General features: G+C 42.1%; 1 long non-coding RNA gene across 2 annotated transcripts in view; it reads right to left on the bottom strand.

Annotated features, from left to right (window-relative positions):
- Positions 1-19,754, bottom strand: part of LOC135453909 (uncharacterized) — a 75,665-nt gene that overhangs the window by 8,180 nt on the left and 47,731 nt on the right. Inside the window, exons 2-3 of one of the 2 annotated variants that reach the window (XR_010441992.1) lie at positions 5,804-5,935; positions 2,488-3,333 (exon numbers count right to left, since the gene is read on the bottom strand). This is a non-coding gene — a long non-coding RNA (uncharacterized LOC135453909). Of the gene's footprint in view, positions 1-2,487; positions 3,334-5,803; positions 5,936-19,754 lie in introns of those variants that run through there. The other variant, XR_010441993.1, reaches the window with a different exon arrangement.

Genomic DNA, 19,754 nt, shown 5'->3' with positions numbered 1-19,754 from the left:
TCCCACTCAGAGGCTAGAAGATACAGAGAGGGTGTGGATATTTACAAATCAGTCTCAATTACATCTTCAAAGAGCCATAAAACCACACAGCTACAGACCCTTCAGCAATGTAGCCATGGAGTCCTGAGGCAATGAAAGACTGAAGCAGCCAAACAGTGAAGATGAGTTGTAATTATAACTCAAATACTTTAAATCAGTTTTCAATCCCTCCCCCTTCTATTCCTCTGCTCCTGTTTTAAACACCCCACACAGCTTGGAAAACCTGAGCCATTCCCAGCAGGGCACTCACAGAGTGAATACAGTAAGAAATAAAGCAGTGGTGGCACTGGGCACAACCAGTGGTGCTGCTCTGAGACAGCCGGGCTGAGCATGGACAGAGCAGGCTGGCCCCAGGAGACACATTTGGAAGTCTTAATTTCAGTAAAAGTAGGGGAAGGACATGTGCACAGATGACTTTTCCTGAATTATGCATTGGTGAAGTACATTTTTTAGCAATGAATGCTTTCTCTTTTAGGACTACATCTGACTTATTTAGATACTTTTTTTCTAATACATGTTTTAGCTAAAGCAAGTCATCATTCTATTGTCTGATGGGTAACCACACAAAACTGTACTGAAAATAATGCCTAAGAGAGCTATTGGGAAGAGATTTACAACAAACCAGGTCTTCTCAGGGCAGTTTGTCTGCCTTATCTCAGTGAAGCTGATGTGGTTACCTCCACTCCTGCATTACAAAATCCAGCACAGACCCTTCCTGCTTGCCTGCAGAAGGACAGAGGTGGTGCCACCTCTGCCTGGGACTGGCAGAAGAGCCAGTCATTGGTAAAATGCTGCAAAAGGCACAGCAGAGTTCAGAAGTTTCATTGTTCTGATGCCTTCTGGAGCCACTGTGTGGGGCCAGGGACCAACTCCAAATTCTGACTGCTGGAGACTGCTTTAAAGCAATGAAACCAGACCAAGCAGAACAAAAATTCACCTTCTGGCTATGCACTGCTGGAACATAGCAGCCTAGAAAGGATAAATTTGAAAGTGTGCCCATCCCTTTGTACACATCAGTAACAACTTTGTTACCTGTAAAATAAAATACTCATTTGTCCACAGGGGCTCCTGCAGACCTCACTGCTGCCCTCAGACCTTGTAACTCCCAGATTGATTGTGGAAGTGCTCCTGGCCCTCTCCAGCACAAAGCCAGCTGTGGCTTTTTGCTTCACATATGGATTCAGCCAAAGCACAACTGCTGATGCTCAGAAGGCAGAGGGTATCACAGCATGCAGAGAGATTGAGCTGTGTGAGAATCTTGCTTAGACATCTATAAATCAGTTAAGCAGAACCACCTGCCTGCCTTGCATTCAGTCTCTTAAAGGATTTCTCTGACCTTCAGTCCCACAGCGAGCTCCCAGGGCAGCGGGAAGGGAGAAGCTGCATCCTGCTTGCCTTCCCTCTGCTCTCCCTCCCACTTTCCTGTTCAAGAAGAGAACAAGTGAAAAAGCCTGATGCTTCAGGATTCAGCCTATGTCACCTCCTCAGTCACCAATAAATCAGAAAAGAGCATAGGAAGAGAAATTGTGGCCCAGATCCATTATCACTCAGAGTTTCCAACTCTGGAGGTCTTTTCACTGCACAAAGCCAAGTGAGTGCTGCAGCAGTGACCTGACAGAGCAGTCCTTGGTGGCTCCTGTGGCTCCCTTGGCTCTTCTTCCTTTGATTCATTTTAATGAACTATGCAGAGTCTGAAGCATAAATTTCAACCTTAATTCCTTTTTTTTTTTGGCTAATCCAGTGATTAGAATAAAATCTTGGCTTCAAATTCAAGCAGTTCTTTTGGAATATGCCATTTATGTCTGGATCAATCACAGATTATCAAAACCTCCCTAAAGCATTATGTGTGGGGGGTTTCTTGCCCCCTTTCATTAAATACTAAACTGCAAAAATAAGAAGCCTATATGAGCTAAGGTGACATTCTTTTACAGTAAAAAGTTCCTCACATACTCAGCTCTTTCCCTCTTAAAACCTCCCATCATTTTTCCCTATTTGTTAGGTTTTCATTACTTTATCAGGCACGTTATATACATTTTTCCCTTACACACTGAGGGTATCTAGGAATTACATTAACTACATTTGTTATGAAAGGCTCTATTCACTCATGTGACTCACAAGGTTAAAAAATTAGTAGAACTGACTGTGAATTAACTGTTTAAGTGGCACAGCATAATCCTGAATGAGACCCAAGAGACACCAAAATATGGAGACCCCAGTTTTATATCCCAGATTGTTTTTCTGAAGATTTTGCTTTTCTCTCAGTGCTGGCTGAGACTGGCTGTTCCACTGAATTTTCAGAGATCTATATAAAATCAGATTGTTTTTCTGAAGATTTTGCTTTTCTCTCAGTGCTGGCTGAGACTGGCTGTTCCATTGAATTTTCAGAGATCTATATAAAATGAGGTGTGGAGAAAGATACAATAACAGGGAAACGGCATCACCTGGATCCATCAGGCCAGGGGTAGTTCTCATCTCATCCTACAGGCTGATCAGACTCAGCTATGAGGTGAGCAGAACTTGGAGGACAGAAGTCTTCAGATTCATAAAAGCTCTTTTCTGTGGCTTTACAGTAGAAAGTTTTGGAGATGAAAGTTAGGCAACAATTTCAGTTCAAACTAGGTGATGTGTTTGTTTTGTTTCCTTCTGGAAATTTCAGTGCAAAGCAAGGACAGCTGGGTATCCCAGAGGAACCCTCACAAGCAGAGGTTGCTGGCTTGGTTTTGTTCTCTGAAAAGGTTTAGGCCTTCAGGAAAAGATCTTTCGAATTTGACTGCACCTCTACAGGGATCTGAGCGCTCCATTGCCCTTGCAGTGTCTTTGGTGGTGAACAGGCAGAATCTTCTGCTTCCACAAGGCTTTCCTTGTTTGTCCTGTCAGTGAAATGCCATCACCTCTTCTTCTGAGAAAATTTATTAATGAAAGATGAGACATTACATTTCATAGTAAAAAATTAATGCTCCACCAGTAACTGCTGAGAGCTCACAGTATGGAGAGGTGAGCAGCAAGCCAGCTTGCTTCCAAAGGAACAGTCTCCTTAAATATTTGTCTCAGAACCATTCATATCTTCCTGAAACTTCAAATTACACTAAGCTCCAAGTCCCCTGTGTTCATAGCATTTAAAAAGCAGTCATATTTGGAGAATAAGCTTCTGTACTGAGCTCTGTGGGTATCTGACACATGTCTGGCTATGCAGTCTCCTTAAATCTGGCTGAATGACATTACTGAGGGCTCTTTCTAGGAATTCCTGCTGATAATCTGTGTCCACAATGCTCAAGAGTCTTGCAAGGACTTTGGCTTGACAGAGACAAAAGACAGGTTGTATGAGATCATTCAAAGGTCCAGGTTCCTGTGTCTAGGTGCCAAAGGCACAGTGCCTGACATATCTGTCACCTCCAGGGAGTGAGAGCTCCCTGCTGTGCCTCGTGGCTGACCAGCAGCTCAGATCCCTGCAGGGCCAGAGGTACCACACACAAACCTCTCCATCAATGTACCTCACTGCTCTGAGAATTCACCTACCTGCTCCTTCCATCTCCACCACAATAAATGGCACAGTTTCATAGCTCAAACAGCTCTGTGGAGAAGCACCTCCTTTTAATTGTTCTTGCATGAGCCCATTTTGTTTAAAATGTGAGCACACAACAGATCTATACAGCTGCACAGCAATGCTTTCTGTTTTACTCTCCAATCTTTTCCTAGTAATTACTCCCATTCTAGCTTGGGTTTTGGTTTGTTTAGTTTTGCTTTGCTGCTGAATTGACAATATAATGGATAGTCCTATAAAACCACCCAGGAAAGAGATCTTGGAGTTAATAGCTAGTTCAGAGACCATCACCGAGTGTGTTTTTCCTCCCATGTGCATCACTGCACATTTATCAATAATGAATTTCATCTGCCATTTTGTCAAAGTGTTTGACAATATGAGCTTGGGGATCCACTCCTGCAAACTCCACTTGCCCTGCAGAGTTGGCTCAGCTGGGCTCAGGACAGGCTGCTTGGAGCTCTCTCATCAGCACAGGGGGAACAAATCTGCTGGCAAACTGCACCAACACAGAATAGTTAACTCCAGTTTAAAAAAAAAAGTGGCCTAAAAGAGGTACAGCAGGGCTGCCCTTCAAAGGTGTGGGAAGCAGGAAGGAACTGGGAGCTGCGTCCCACCAGCCTGGGAGCATGGGGACTGGGAAAGCACACAGTCCCAAATCAACACTGCTTTTGCAAACACCAAAACACGGTGCAAATGCACATTAAGACAGAATGCAAATGAACAAGCCCTCAAAGAGACACTGTATCATTTTTATGTTACCCTACAACTCCCTGTGGCGTGATTTGATGTACAGAGGAGGTGCTTTTCCTACTTGGTGCTTTCCCTCTGAGAGAGCTTGCACACACCCCCACTCTACACCCAGCTCAAGGAATCAATAGTGACTCTTATGGTTAATCTGTTTCTCACAGAGACATTTGCCTTCTCTCCTCAGAGTGCCCTGTGTTTCTGCTGAAGGCAAGGACAGCTCCTGTGAGAGAGAGCTGATTTTGGAGAGCTGATTCAGACAAAGCACCTCAGAGAGAGGAGTCATCTCAAGGCAGTGAATAACACCACAGTTATGAGCCTCCATAAAATAGAAAAGAGCTTGCAGTCTGGGACAGGAGTGTTTAGTCATGTCACAGCTCCATGGTCTCCAACATGATGCAATTGTTAGTCATGAAAGACAAGGAGTGCTCTAAATTCAGGAATTAAGCTTTGCTTCAAAACCTAGCAATGAGAATAGAAGAACTGGGTTTGGTTTTGGTGGACTCTGAGTAGTTCAAGCTTTTAAATTCATATTTTAGCAACAATTATAAAAAAAAGGCCTTACATCAGACATATTGGATATTTGCTCAACTTGCGTGTTCAACAATCACAACAAAGAGACCTCAAAATTCAGCCCACAGACAGCCTGGGTTATGCTTCCTGAAGGAAAAGCCATAGCAGTAGACACATGAGAAACATATGGCCTTATCAAGAGCTTTATCAACACAGATGCAGTCAGGCCTGTCTCATGCAGCATGCAGAGTCCAGGTGAGAATCCTGAGGTGCTGCTGGTGGTGTTCCCCAGTCACAGCCTCTCTGCTGAGGTCTCCCTGCAACAGCTACACAGAGGAGCACCTGTCTGTACAGGGGCACACACACCACGAGCTCAGAAGCAGGGCCTGATTTCTGCCAATCCAGGTTTTACAGAATCTGATGAGCTGACAGCTTCACTGGCCCTGACCAGTGCATAATTTTCTTTTTGATTGTGAGCATCTGCAGTCAGCAATATGCAGGATAATAAAATGTAGCTAGAGAGCCTGACTTTCAGGAAAGGAGAATGCTATAGCTCCCTCCTATGGCATGATACATACCCTTTTCCTGGTCATTTTTAACAGTGATCATCCTATTCTAATATTTCATTAATGTTCTTCATTTAGTAAATTAACCTGCAGTGACAATCTCAGGGAAGCCACACTCTGTTTGTGCTGTGCCATTCTGCTTTCCCTTGAATTAGAGATGTCTGTCCACAGGAATGCTGGCCATGATATAAATTACTTAAGGAAAATGGATAAAACTCATCAGTCAGGCAAAATAATTTATGATCTTCCCCAACACGATAATCTATCTTGTAATAATTTCCTTCATGAAATGTCATCCTAGAGTTGAATGGCCCAGTTCAGGACCACGTTGGGAAGAGACCAAGTGCAAGTAGACTGACACTTTTGGCTCATGAGATTTTCCAATACAGAGGGTACTTACTTCATGGGGTTTCATGGGGTTTCTCTGTCACTTCTTGCTTTCAGAGCCACCTTCCCCACACCACTGCTCTCCTTGATCACTTCAATCCCAATGTTGTTTGTTGTCCTTCAAAGTATCTGCTTGAATGGCAGCCTAGAAAACATCAGTACAGGCAATGAAGCTGATGCCATTATATGAAAAGGGCCATTAAATCACCATTTAAAAAATAATTTTTAACCTACACTATTGGGGTCACTAATTAAAAATCAATTCCTCTCTGTGTTGCAAATCTGACAGTAATTCTGCCTCCAATGGGTACAGCAAGATTAACAGCACATCAGGTAAATGCAGCTGGGAAATGACATTTTCATTAGTGATTTATTGGGTGTGAAATTTCCACCATGGTGAAATATTCATGAACAAAGCAGGTTAGAATGTCTCCATAAATATCCATGTTACTAATTACTGCTGAAGCCCACGCTGGATTAAATGTTCACAAAGCAAAGCATTCACAAGCCACAGGAGAATTCTCTAGGACAAGACTTTTAGGGAGAAACCAAAAACACACAAAACCCAATAAGCAGCAAATTAAGAGCTTTCCTACTAATCGTGGCATATCACTTTTCCCATCCCCAGGAAAACAATCAAACCAACCCCAAAACCCCAGGAGAAAGCAAGGCAAAGTGATACAGTCTCCATTAATGAAGAGTGCCAGGGGGTGATCCTGGGCCTGAGGATCAAATGGTGGAAAAGGCAGCAGCTCCTCCATGTCCCCATCCCTCAAGCTGGGGCAAAGCATGTCCAGGTGAGCACGTCCAGGTGACCTCACCCAGGCTCCAGCACTGGAGAGCCCTTGCTGTGTCCTCACCAGCAGCCCAGAGTGACCAGTGGTGGCCAGGTCACCTTGTCCTCACCCCAGTACACCTCACTGAAATGGCCCCAGCCCTGCTTGCCTTTAGCACCTGGCTGCTCTGAGTTATCCCATGGGACAGAATCAGAGGAAGCTGGATTGCCACAGCGCCCAGAAAGCTTCAGACAGCCCATGCAGCCCCAGCCATCAGAGACCTGCAGCTTCCTCAGGGCATAAAGGGCAAAGTCAGCAGAGCAAGCGGCACTAACTGGAGCAGCCCATGCATTTTCTGTCTGCTGACTGCAGGCGGACAAAGAGTGGCACTGCAGGTATGAGCAATGTGTATGAGCTCATGCCAGCTTTTACGGGCAGCCACATCAGGGTCTGGGCACTTCCAGAACCTGTAAAGGTGAATTTAAGCCCCATTGACTCCCAGCTGTTGCTACTGGGTATTTCTGTATTCGATTAGGTCACATCACATCTTTGTGTTAAAGCACAACCACACAGATGTGCACAGAGACCACCATTCTCTGGTGGGAGAGGATGAAGAAGAGCCCACCAGGGAGCCCTTGGATTGGGATGGACACCCCATAAACCACTTCTGGTGGTGACAGATTGGCAACACAGGGCCCCAGACAGAAACACATTTTGCCTTAACATTTATGAACATTAGAACGTTTATGGGCAGCAAGATAAATCTGCATTGTTGAGCCACCAGGCTTTTCCATTTTCTTTGCTTTTGTACAAATCTTTCACATGATCAATTGCTTAAGCCAAGGTAACTTCTCTGTCAAATGTGGTACTTGATCACACCAAATATTTCTCATGTTTGGTGCTTTCCAACTGGCACAGCTGCAGTAGGATTCATTTCCAATGGAATGAGCTGCACTGTGCAACAAGGCCCAGAATGGGAGAAACAATTGCTGGCCACAGTTAATAATCTGGTAGGTCTCCTCTGGCTTTGATAGCCCTTGAATAGCAACATGCATTATAAAGATATTTAGAGAAAAGTAAAATCCTCAGAGTGCTTCATGTCTTGTAGATTGGAAGCTCTAAACTGTTTAAAAATAATTTTATAAAATCCAATTTTGCACAGTTTTGACTAAATAGAAGAAACTGAAGAAGCTGATGAAAATGCAAAAGCAGCAAGTTTAAATGAATTGAACCTCAGAAGCTGTTGGAAGATAATGGTTTCAGGAGTCATCCATTCTGTTCACTGCCAGTTTACACCAGGGCTTCTGCATCTCTTTTTCAGCTCATTGTTAAAAGCATCACTACATATTACCAACATTGTTGTTGCTGACTAAAATACTTAGTAATGACACAAACATCATTCAAAATCAAATTATCAGATGTACTGACAACATACTCTAGAATTTAATAGCATGTTAAATGATTGTGGGGAAATGTTCTGTGAAGTCGGTGAAGCAGCAGCAAAAACTAATTCAATTCTCAAATGAGTAAAAGTGAGAAACTGTTCTTATAAAACCAATATTGTAAAAATACATGCTGGCATACACTGCTGACTTCTAGGGGAAGGAGAAGGAATTTCTTTCTCTAGCAATAACCACCTAATTTTGGTGAGTGATGTAGTTCACCTTGAATCAAAACTGCTCCATGTGCCTGGAGTAAGAGTGTCCAAAATAATACATTGAGGAATGTTATACGTTCAAAATACCAGTCATGACTCAAAACTATTTATCATTTATCATGATATGTTGAACATATGGATCTCAAGTTACATGAAATTCATCTTAAATTTCTGGAAACTGCTAAAGAGCAAGAGCAGAGCCTGTCTGTTACCTTCTGGAGGAAACAGCACCCTGGCATGAAATTTGCATGGAACATGAAGGTTTCACACTGCCCTAAATTAGTGAAATGTGCATTGATGATCACACAGCTCCATCACACTTGCTCTGGCAGCATGTCCTAAAAGAGCTGTAACGCTACAGCCATTGCCAGCTTCAAACACCTCACACCAACTAGGAAGAGTTTTCATAATACATCATCCCTTGGAGATGGGTTGTAATGGTGCTTGAGATTAAGTAACACGTGGAATGGAGAGAATAAAATTATGGAAGTTCTAATAAAATGATGAAAGTTTTAATAAAATGCATGTCAAAAATAAACCAACACAAATCTTGTTATAAACAAGAAAGCAGAGTATGTTTGAACTTTATGCCTCTTATAAGCTCTTTTTTATTAATGTTTTCTTTACAAAGCTCAGCATGTCTTTAAAGCATTGAGCAAGTCACAGCATTCACAGAGGGCCCATATATTGGCTTCGAATGGCTGGTGAAGTGCTCCCTCTCTGTGATAGAAATCAAGATTTATAAACAAATAAAACAGGCAAAAAAGCTATAAAGTTCAACAAATTCATGCTCCCTAGTTTACACGGAGCTGGTTTGTGTGAATGAAGAACACCAAAAACCTCACTCCCATTTATGCATTCATCCCAGCCCATAGATCTGTCCTGCACTGAGCATCCACCCCAAGCCAGGCTCAGGTCCCTGCCCTAATAACAGATGCAGCACCCAGGAGAAGGATTGCCTTCAGCCAGACCTGCTGAGCCTCTGTGGCTTTGCAGCCCTCCTCATCCTCTCTTCTCCTCCTGCGGGAGGCAGGAGCAGCTCTGGAGACACAGGGCAGGAGCAGTGCCCGGCTCCCCTGGGTGCAAACACTCCATTTCAGCCGGGAACATCAAGAATCCCCCACACCCCTGCACTCCCCAGTAGTGACTATTGCAGAGCTTCCGGCAGAAAACTCAAACTGAAGAAACTCCCCCATATCTGGAGAAAAAGATCATAGAACTCATCTGTGGCTTTGATGAGCAAAATGCCAACACCAATGAAAAGGATTTATCCCCGTGGTACAGAAGGGGAGTGTGACATGAATGTTAACAACATTGCAACACTGCTGGAAGCAGGGAGCTCACACACAGCTCTCCCCTCCACAGCAGACACTGACTGAGGTGCAGAGCCAGCCAGCATCTGAACTGAACTCGCACAGAGCTGCAGGAGAGTCACAATTCATTTTAATTATTGCATATTGTACTTTACATGTAGCCTTTCCTGCTTCTAGCTATATTATTTAATTAATAACATATTAATAGCCAAATTACAAACCTTACTATTTTGCTGAGATGTCCAGGGTAAAAAGTATCCCCAATGAAAAGCAATCTCTAGCTGCTCTCTGTATTTGGGGAAAATGGGCAGCAAAATTTAACAGATGTCATGCACAATTCTTTTGATAGGAATCCATAAATCATCTTCCCAGAAACAGAATTTATTTGCATTCTAGAAATGGCATCTTTTTATTCTATTTATGAACTCGGTAGGAAAAAAATTAGAGAAACCTAATAGATATTAGATATTCTGTTTTGGGGTTCTCAAATGGAGTATTTAAGAATATTGATTTTTGTAGAGCTGTTACATTGTATTCCTGAACATTAAACATTAAAGTGTTTTAAGGCAGATACTTGACAACAGACATCAAATTTCCATTAGCTACTTTCTTGTGGAGACCTTGCTTTTAGAAAAGTGCTCAAGACAGGGAGACAAATCCTAAGGACTTTTAATTACACTTATAATCCTGTCTCTGTCTAGTATTTTTGAAAATAAAAAAAGCACAGAAAGACAAACTAAACAGCAACTCAGGAAGGGGCAGCCCCATGGTCAGCAATCAGTACCTTGGTTCACTTCCCAGCTTTGTTTTCAGCTATGGGCCACTCAATGTCTTTCTTTTTCTCCCCTAGAGCAGGTATAACACTCTGATCAGGAAATACTTAGTAGGCACATCTGGGAAGAGGCCATTGTGCTGACGCAATTTAAAGGGTAAGAAAGAAAGCTTTAATAATCAAATAGCATATCTAAAAGTCCAGGTAGGAAAAAAAAAGGTAATTCCAAAGGAGAAGGTAGCACACACAGCCACTCCTAAGTCAATGGGAGTTTTGCCTTGACTTTACTGCAATCAAGATTCCTGCATTAAACACTCAGGGATCCTATGTCCAGTCCCTGCACCAGTTCCATCTGATGCAGTATCACAATATCCGCACATATTTCACAACACGTTAAAAGAGGTGTACAAGGGGAACACTGAAAACCTGCAGCCAGTGTGCTTGGAGGAGGACAGCGTGCTGGCATGTGTGAATTAGGATTGTTTCAGCTTATAAAGTCATCTTTTATAAAGACAGGAGGATGACTCCTGCAGCATTCACATTTCCCACACAGCCAGAATCTTTCAAAGCCCAGCATGCTCAGAATGAGATCCCAAGTCCCATGTATTACATTGATTTTATAATTGATTATCTTCCCAGGGTCACTATCTGGAAAGCTGTAAGACATAATTTTTTTCAACTGATTTGTCTCCCCGGACAGCTGCTGCTTACAACTTCCAACTTTCCAATAGATGATGACAACACAGTGAAGGATGGCTCAAGTACTGTGGTCTACCCTGTGGGCTGCAATTCAAAACTTTCCTACACCTAATTTTTTTCACGCAGTAAATCATCATTGGGAAGAAAGTGTCCAGATATCCACTAATGTGAAGGCATTTAATTGCTCACCAAAATGTTGTGAGGGCTGATTCAAACACATCTGGTGTGAGGCAATGTGTTCACTCCCACCACTGACCACAGTTCCCCCTGCTCAGCAGTTCATCTGCAGACTTCTTCCATTTGCAGCTCAATATTTCCAATACCTTGGTATTTTAAAGCCTGTCTTTCCAGGCACTTACTGCCTTGTAACTATATAGCTAAGAATCCAAAGTCCACTAAAATCAATGGGAGTCTTCCACTGGCTGTGAGAGCTTAGATTTAGCCTCAGAAAGTTTTGGCAATATCATGTTTTCATACAGAAGTACTGTCCTTATAACCTGACAGCCAGTCACTGATCTGGGGGCCCCATTGTGGGTCACACACACCAAGGACAGTGGTGAGGCTGAGGATGTGGCTTTGCCATTGCTCCTTGCAGGAATGCAACTGCAGGGAGCAAAATCACACACCAGGAGCAAATAAGTAATTGCCTGTGAGTCTGTCGCCTGTCCCTGCTCATCTCCCAAGGCAATCCGTGCAGGCAATTCCTGTGAAGAATTCACTTACACACCCCAGCAGGACATCGCCAGAGCTGTGTGCAAGCAGGGGCCAGCACCAGTGCTTGGCCTGCAGGGAAGATGAAATGGGAAAACCATCCATGAAAGATAGGGAAAGCTAGGAATACAGAGAACACATCCTCTTGGTGGGGGCTGTGCAGCAGCAGCATCCCCTCTCCCATCCCAGCATGCTTCCAGCAGGCTGGAAAAGGAGCTGGCATTGGCCTCTCTGGCAAGGACACCCAGCTTTGTGAGCCTGCCTTGTCCAGAGACCTCAGAGGCCCTGCAGGTGAGGAGGTCACTGGTGGGGACTCCCACCCTGCAAGCAAGAAGGAACCAGGCTGGTGGTGCTTCTCCAGAGCCCTGGCTCCTCTCCAGGAATGGGATTTGTCCCTCCAAGTGCAGAGGGATCACTTTGTAAGTTTTACTAAACACCACCACCCTAGCTGGCTTTAATTCCTGATTACTTCTTCAGAGGTTACCACTTCACCTTAGCTGGCAATTATTTTGCTGTAAATTAATTACTGGTTTCAAAAGTACCACCTTCATATTTACTGGGCTATATTATAAAGAGCTTTAAAGCTCTAAACCTTTGCATTTTATTCACAGTAGGACAGAAGTCCAGTTATGGTCTCTAGTACAAAATGCATTATACAGACCTACCAGAAACCAATTCCTGCTCCAAGGACTTTACAATTTAAAGCTGTGATTGAACATTTGTTCACATCCTTATCTTGAAGGAGGTAGGTTGTTCCAAAGACTCCAAAGTGATTATTCATCCTATTCATGAATTCAAGAACATGCATATGTATTTGCACAACTGGAAAAGGCCACAAGAGTTGGAATAACAGCAGGAGGATATAAAGACAGATAATTGTGACTAATGCAATAAGCAGTGGTTAGAGAAGAGTAGCTGCCAAGCTGTTGCTGAATATTTTATTGGCAGTCCACTAGGGGCAAAAGTCAAGGAGAGATTTGAAAAAGGACACTGTAGTATTTGTTAGCTATTAGGAGAGCCTTTCTTGTGCATTATTGTAGGAAAAAGCACAAAAATTTCTGATGGAGATTGGATTAATGGCTTACTTTTTAGGGAGTCTTAAATTACCTGGCATATTGTAGAAACATTTATAATTTATAAGTAAAATGACTTTAGCAATTTACACAAAGCTTAGAGAAACAGTCTAGACAAGAATTATCATATTGAAATCCCAGGTTCACACCACAGGAGTGTGTTTAACACCCATATCCTGTAAGAGGATTCACTACACAGAGAAAGACTTCAGTTTTCCTCCTTTCCCTGCCTCTGTCCTCGTGCAGAGAGGAATCAGGACTGAACAGCAGTGCTGGGAAGAAGCAGCCCAGGGGAGCCACTCTGAGACTGCAGGTGAGTGCAATCCCACTCCAGCTGCACCACGTGTGGATTGCAGAGCATCAGGAGCTGGGCAGGATCCTTCACAGCATCATCCATCACTGAAATGCATTGCAGAGAAGGAAGCTCGAAAACAACATAAAAATCTCTTTCTGCTAAATGATGTTATGGATTGTGGGTTTCCTTCACACGTGTCAGCATTTTACTTTTAGAGGGATGCTTCCCTGTTTGGCTAAAACAAATGTTGCAAGCAGTAAAAATAGTACAAGGCTACAAAGAGCCATTTATCAGCTTGCAAAGGCCACACAGCTGAGATCTGCAGGCACAGGACAGGAATCATGGCTAGCTCAGAATTACTGCAGCCTCAGGGATGGAGGTGTCATCCCCTTTTATTGCCCATGGAACATTCACATTTCAAAATTCACTTTACTCCCCCAATATAATTTCTAACCCTCCCTATTATCAGCTACTATTTTACATTCCCTTATTTTTCAGGCCATCAAGAGGTGCAGACAACATTGCTTGTCCTTTTCATAGCCATTCTGGGATTTGCAGCAGCAAATTTTGCCCCCAGAAAGCCACGCCGGGGTGATGAGCATTGCTGATAAGGGGGTCTAGCCATCCCACAGAGATAAAGGACAAGCTGCCAAGAGCCTGGCTGGCAAACAGGCATTGGCACATAGAGAACAGGGAAACTCTTCCTTCAAGGGGTGCAGGGAGGACACAACCAGCCCCCAGCTACTCTGTGACACCACAGGGCTGCCTGCAGAGTGTGGCACTAATTACAGTCTAGATGCAAATCATTTAAACTCAAGTTCAAGTCCTACTATCAGAACATAAATTGAATCCTGTACCCTCTTCATGCCCAAAACTCTCTGTGCTGGGCCAGGGGGCTCTGGGAGCTGCTTGGGTTTGCTGGAAGGTGCCCTGCCCTGTGTTTGCTCTCCATCCCATGCCAGGGGATGGGGAGCACCAGGACATTCCAGACCTGCAGGTTCTGGAGCAAGACAAACTGCTGTGAGCTGGGGCTGAAAGCTGGGAACAACACAGCAGAGAGAAGAAGGTAATAAATACCAGATGGCAAAAAATTTCCAACTGTTGGTTAGCTGGTGAAAAAAGGGATCAAAACTCTTGGGTTTTAACATCTTTATAGATAGCTGTAGCTAGGCAGTTTTCTTCAGGAGTTGCCAGTACAATTTATTTTAAAATATTCTAAATATAATGCTAAAAATAACAGAAAACTGAATTACTCATAAGGAGTGCCCTTTCTAATAATCTTTAAAACATGTCTATACTTAATGTCACATTTTCAACTTCTGCAAAATGCACTGGAGCAATGGATTCTGTGCAGCATGGAGGTATTAATTTAGCATTTTAGTGTGAGCCTGTTGTTGCTCAGTTAACTTTAGGCTATTGATGTTTTATTGAGTGAATAAATTAGTCAGGTCCTATTTATTACATATCTTTATTTGGCTTTACATCTTTCTCGTGGGCACTGAGGGTGAATGGAGGCAGCTGAGGCCAGAGACTGGTGAGCTCTTGGGCACATCAAGACCTTAGACCCTTCTGAGCCACTGGCCAAAACCAAGAACTCCATAAGCTGCATTTTATCTTGTAGGAAGCCTGTGATGTGCAGGGGGAGGCCATGAGCTGCCCAGTCCCACAGCAGCACAGTCCCACTGAGCAGCACCTTGCTGTAAAGGCTTGGTAAGGGCTCTTCAGACTGGAAACCAAATCAATGTCGCCAGAAAGGGGAGAAAGTCTCTGGAAGCTCAACATGGAAGAAATGCAGTACCTCATTTGATAATTTTGAACAAAACACATCTTTAAATCCTGGAAGAGGCAATGACTTTGCTCATTCTTTAAAAAACCTGGCAGTTTCAGTGGCATTACTTCTCTCTCTCTTGCTCTAGTATGATTTCACTGTCTGTGCTGCACATTGGAGCATTCCAGAAATGAGGAAGCATTAAAGTGTTTGGGTGCAAGCAGCACACCAGCATTTCTGGGATTCAAGCATCTCCTAGCAACCAAGAGGGGCTGGTTATCCCCAGAACTGTGCTTGTTTTGGGCAGCCACGCTGGAGCTGAGCTTTAAACAGAAGGCCTAAGTAAATCATTTTACCTGGTTTGTAACTCCTACCATATAACCAAGAAATAAACCTGCTCTTGTACAAATCCTGAGCTGAAGCAGCTGCTAAATCCCTCTCCTCTAACGACTTCTACTGTGAAGCAAAGTAATTGTTTTTAAATGCTGCTCAACACTTAGCAAACCTAAACTGAAGATTAATGGTTTATAGTTTTCATTTGTATTTCCACTAGAAACAAGGAAAGCAGCCAAGCAAATATCCAATTGTCTCTGTGCACAGCTCTGGTACAGTATGACCAAGCAAATGAGTTCTGTGTTTTCCAAAGAAAAGGAAACAATCTGTCCTGCAACAAACTTGCCTTTACCTCTTTGAACTTTGGCTGTTGTGAATTTTCAAGCCAACTGTTTCCCTTTTAAGATTATTTCCTCTGCTTGCAGGAAAAAATTCAAATCCTGGGATGGGGTTATTATAGACCCATCTTTTCCACAGGGTACAGTAACTACTCCTGTGACTTCTGATGCCTCTTCACAGTTCTGTTTAATAAATATTAATGATTAATATATATAACAATCAGGCTTTTATCTAGAAGAGTTTTAATTCAGTACTGATCAGAAAATTTGGGCTCCCTGGCCTGTAGCCAGTTTGGATTTGGACAGGGACACTGTGGATGGGTCACTTACTCCAAGGTTTAGATGAAAGTTTCAAGAGTCTCAATGAAAGCAAAACAGTGCTTGAAGCAACTGTTCATGCTTGACATGTCCCTGCTTGTGTGACAGGCCTGAGCACAGAGATTTACTTCCAGCTGACATTTTGCCACTCTTTTACATAAGAGGCCAAGTTGGGAAAAACACAGCACACATAGGTGACACTTCTTATATTTTGGGAATATTTTAATGACTTTTTTCCCGCCCCTATATACTATTAGTAATGAAATTAATAAAGGGCTTTACAAGAAGTATTTCACTGTAGTTAACACAATGAGACACAAAACTTCCAGGAACACTGGGACATTATAAAAATTGATTTGTAAAACACCATCACTATGGTCAGTGTAGCTGCAGTTACCCCACACAGCCATGTTTAACACATACCTTTACAATTACCCATGTGTCCTTCCCTCTTTCAACTCAGATGACACTAAAAAATAGTTTTGCAAGTTCATAGGTTAAAGTCTTCAGTATTTTAAAGCATTTATGGAGTAGAATCTCATATTTTCAAAATTTAAAACAATATCAAAATATAATTCCTTGGAATTTATGTTTGAAAACAAATGTGCTATAAAATTATAATAAAACAGCATTTTCCACTGAATCCTATGTTATTAAATGCATTGCTTTTAAGGGATCTTTTAAATGCTGACTAGGAAGATAAATAAAACCCTGCACAGGCCACAGGTCTGCAAAATCTCCCCTCAAGGAGCAGGGATGCCCCAGGCTCTGTTTCTCTCCAGTTGTTCTCCAGAAGCACAAAATCTCTTCTGCTACTCAAAGGGCTCATTTCAGAGCCATGTCTTGGTCTAACAGTGCTTCCCAACACCTTACACAGTGCTGCTAAGAGATATGTTGATAAAGACAATGGGAACAAAAGGTAAAATGCAGTTTAAGATGAATTAAGGGATCAAGATTTTGGGCCAGACAATCTTTTTTTGTCTGGGGATTGCTTTGGTCCTGAGAGCCTCACAAACACCAGCAGAAAATTCGGTGAAACTGAAGTTTTGCCTTCAAAAAAGAAACAAAGAACCTCTGTACAAATATTGAATTCTGTGAACAGATTCTTTTTTTATCACCTACTTCAAAAAGTCATTTTACAGCAAGTAAAAAAACTCATGTGTTGCATGAGCTCACAATATCATTTGTCACATTGGACAATACCAGTGCTGGTATTGACTTTTCCCCTGCTGCTCAGTGTAACTATGAATAAGATATTAACTTGTCCCATTTAAGTGTTTCTCCTACTTTTACTCCACAAGCACAAATAGATTTGTGCATAAATATGTACCTTTTTGTTAAATACAAAAATCCATTTTGCAGGGAGGTGGATGTGTAACACAGCAGGATATTATTGCATGTACCATGAATTAACTGAATTGTCTATTGAGACATTCATATTCTCAAGACTTCAGCAATTACATCTATATACAATTGTTATGCAAAGCATACTCATAGCTGAGCACTTAAAAAGATCTCAATGCAACCACTTGGGAATCTACTCCCAAATTCTGTATGTATGTGTGAGGGTAAATGTGAAAATTCTCCTGGCAATGTGTGCACTTTAGAAACTCCTTTTAGGGCCCAGGACATGAGGACAAGAAATGCACACCTGTGACGCTGACAGGCGACTCCAGAAAAGGACCAGCTCAGCACTGCAAAACCCACAGTGAAGTCTCTCTCTCAAAACACAACTCCTAAGCCCCTGAAACTGTTCGGAGAAAACAACAGAGCAGTAACGGAAGTAATAAGAAAATAATGAAACCACGAATATGACACCTATTCACAGATGCCTGTAAAAAGATCAAGCTGTTATTACTGGATAAATTTTTAACACAACATTTCAGGATCTCAAGTAAGAGTAGAATAATATCACGTTAGTGCCTCTTGCAAACATGTAACTGCAAAAAGGTGATGTTTCCTCTATAGAGGGAGTGGGTACTGGCTGCTGGTGGGTCTCTGAATCTTCCTACCCTGGGCTAACACATTTTGGGGAAAGAAATTTTATTCTGACATGTATTTAAACTGTCTTTCAATGTAGGAATGTATGAAGTTATTTTCTTTCTTTGATACCAATCCCTGCTCTGGTTATACCAATGCAAGGGATCTAGGATGTAGCAGACAGTGAGAGAGGATCTAAGATGCTCTCAGTGAAAATTAAAAGCAGTCTCTGGGTAACTGAAGTTTAGAGCAAAGAAGACAAAATCTGATTCAAGTCTGAGTTTTGGTAACCATGTAGGTACCATGTAATGGGAAAGGATGCTCTTCAACACACTGTCATCAGGAGTTCGTGAGTCATAAATGATGGAATTTGATAAGGAAAATGAAGTTCCAAAAATACAAACATTTCATTAGAAAAACCCCAAAACACCTCACACTCACTGACACTAAAGTAAAGGTAACTCTGTGCAGTAGGCAGTATCATTTTGATAGGCTGGGAGGGAAGGAATGTTTTAATAAACTAATAAAGAGATACAGATGATTAGGCCAATAAAACCAGGAAGATGGAGTTTCATTACCCTATCCTGTACTGCACACAGTGCACCCAAGTGTGCACAGCAAATGCAAACCTTCAGCTGTACAACTTCAGGATGTTAAAAACAACAACACAACAACATGTACTTGGGGCAAATAACGGCACTGTAAATAGACATCAATTTCAGCAATCAAGGCCACCAGAGCACAGCTGTCATTAAATGCATAATAAAAACCTCCAACTCAACCAAGTGGGAGGAGAAAGCAAATCAGAGCTGCCTGGCTGCTCTGGTTGTGCTGACACCACACAGACAGAGTTTTAGCAGATAACATTAGATATGGACTTGTGGCACTGGACTCTCAGGGCTTTTTTATCCCCTCAGAATTTTGTTGGTGCCTTTTGGAGATGATATGACTTCACATTTGATGTTCAAGCTGATCACTAAATAATTTTCTATATTTTTATATTTTTAATAGAAAATATTTCTATTTTATATAATTTTTCACTAGAAAGTGTTAAATTTGAGGAACATGAAAGGATTAGAAATGGATAAATGTAAGAAGGACCATCCACTGAACAGCCAGTGTAGCAGCCTATTTCCCAACATGGAATTTTTACTGAGTTGTCTCAAATACCAAAATCCTTTCAGACACATTTGCAAATAACATTTTAACTAATCAATTAGTTTGCTTCCCCAAATGCATAAATGTATAAAGTGAACGTTCATGCTAAAAAAGTCACCTAACAACAATTAATCATCCACTTTTCACTTAGAAAGTACCAATGTCTTTCTATCAATTTGTTTCCTTGATATTACTAAGTACAGCAAAAATAAGCAAGGATAAGATTATTCAAACCACTCAGCATATTAGTCTCCTTTTAACATGCTTTGATCAGGCAAGTCACCATCATAATGTTGTTTAAGAACTAATTTGTAAGTACAAACCAATTAATATCATCCCAAAAGACACGCAGACTCCTTGCTTGTGAAGAAAACTGCAGAAAGCAATGAGCCCCATCCCAGCTCTGTGTCCTGGCACACCGATGGCTGCAGGTCAGGCACCGGCTGTGCCAGTGCCCTCCCCTGCTGCCTGGTGGCACAGGTTCCCTCTGCTGTCCCCTGCTCCAGCCATCCTTCCTGGGCACTGCTGTCACCACTCTGAGACTGTAAATGCTCAGAGGTTTGTAAAGGAATTCCCATGGGACTAAATACTGCCCAAAGTAGGACTAGGAAAAGATTTAGATTTAACAAAAGGCTTCTGCATTCAAAAATAAATTAATTACTATGTGGTTTCACTTACACCATAATAAATATGTTGTGAAAGGATTCTGTTATCTAAATGTAACTTCTGATACTACAAAATTTTCAATATAAAAAAGAAATCTATGGAATTAT

The sequence above is a fragment of the Zonotrichia leucophrys genome, chromosome 14 (genome assembly GCF_028769735.1).
Source record: "Zonotrichia leucophrys gambelii isolate GWCS_2022_RI chromosome 14, RI_Zleu_2.0, whole genome shotgun sequence".
NCBI classification, from domain to species: domain Eukaryota; kingdom Metazoa; phylum Chordata; class Aves; order Passeriformes; family Passerellidae; genus Zonotrichia; species Zonotrichia leucophrys.
The sequence above is the reverse complement of the archived record's forward strand: the minus strand, read 5'-3'. Positions and strand labels throughout refer to the sequence as shown.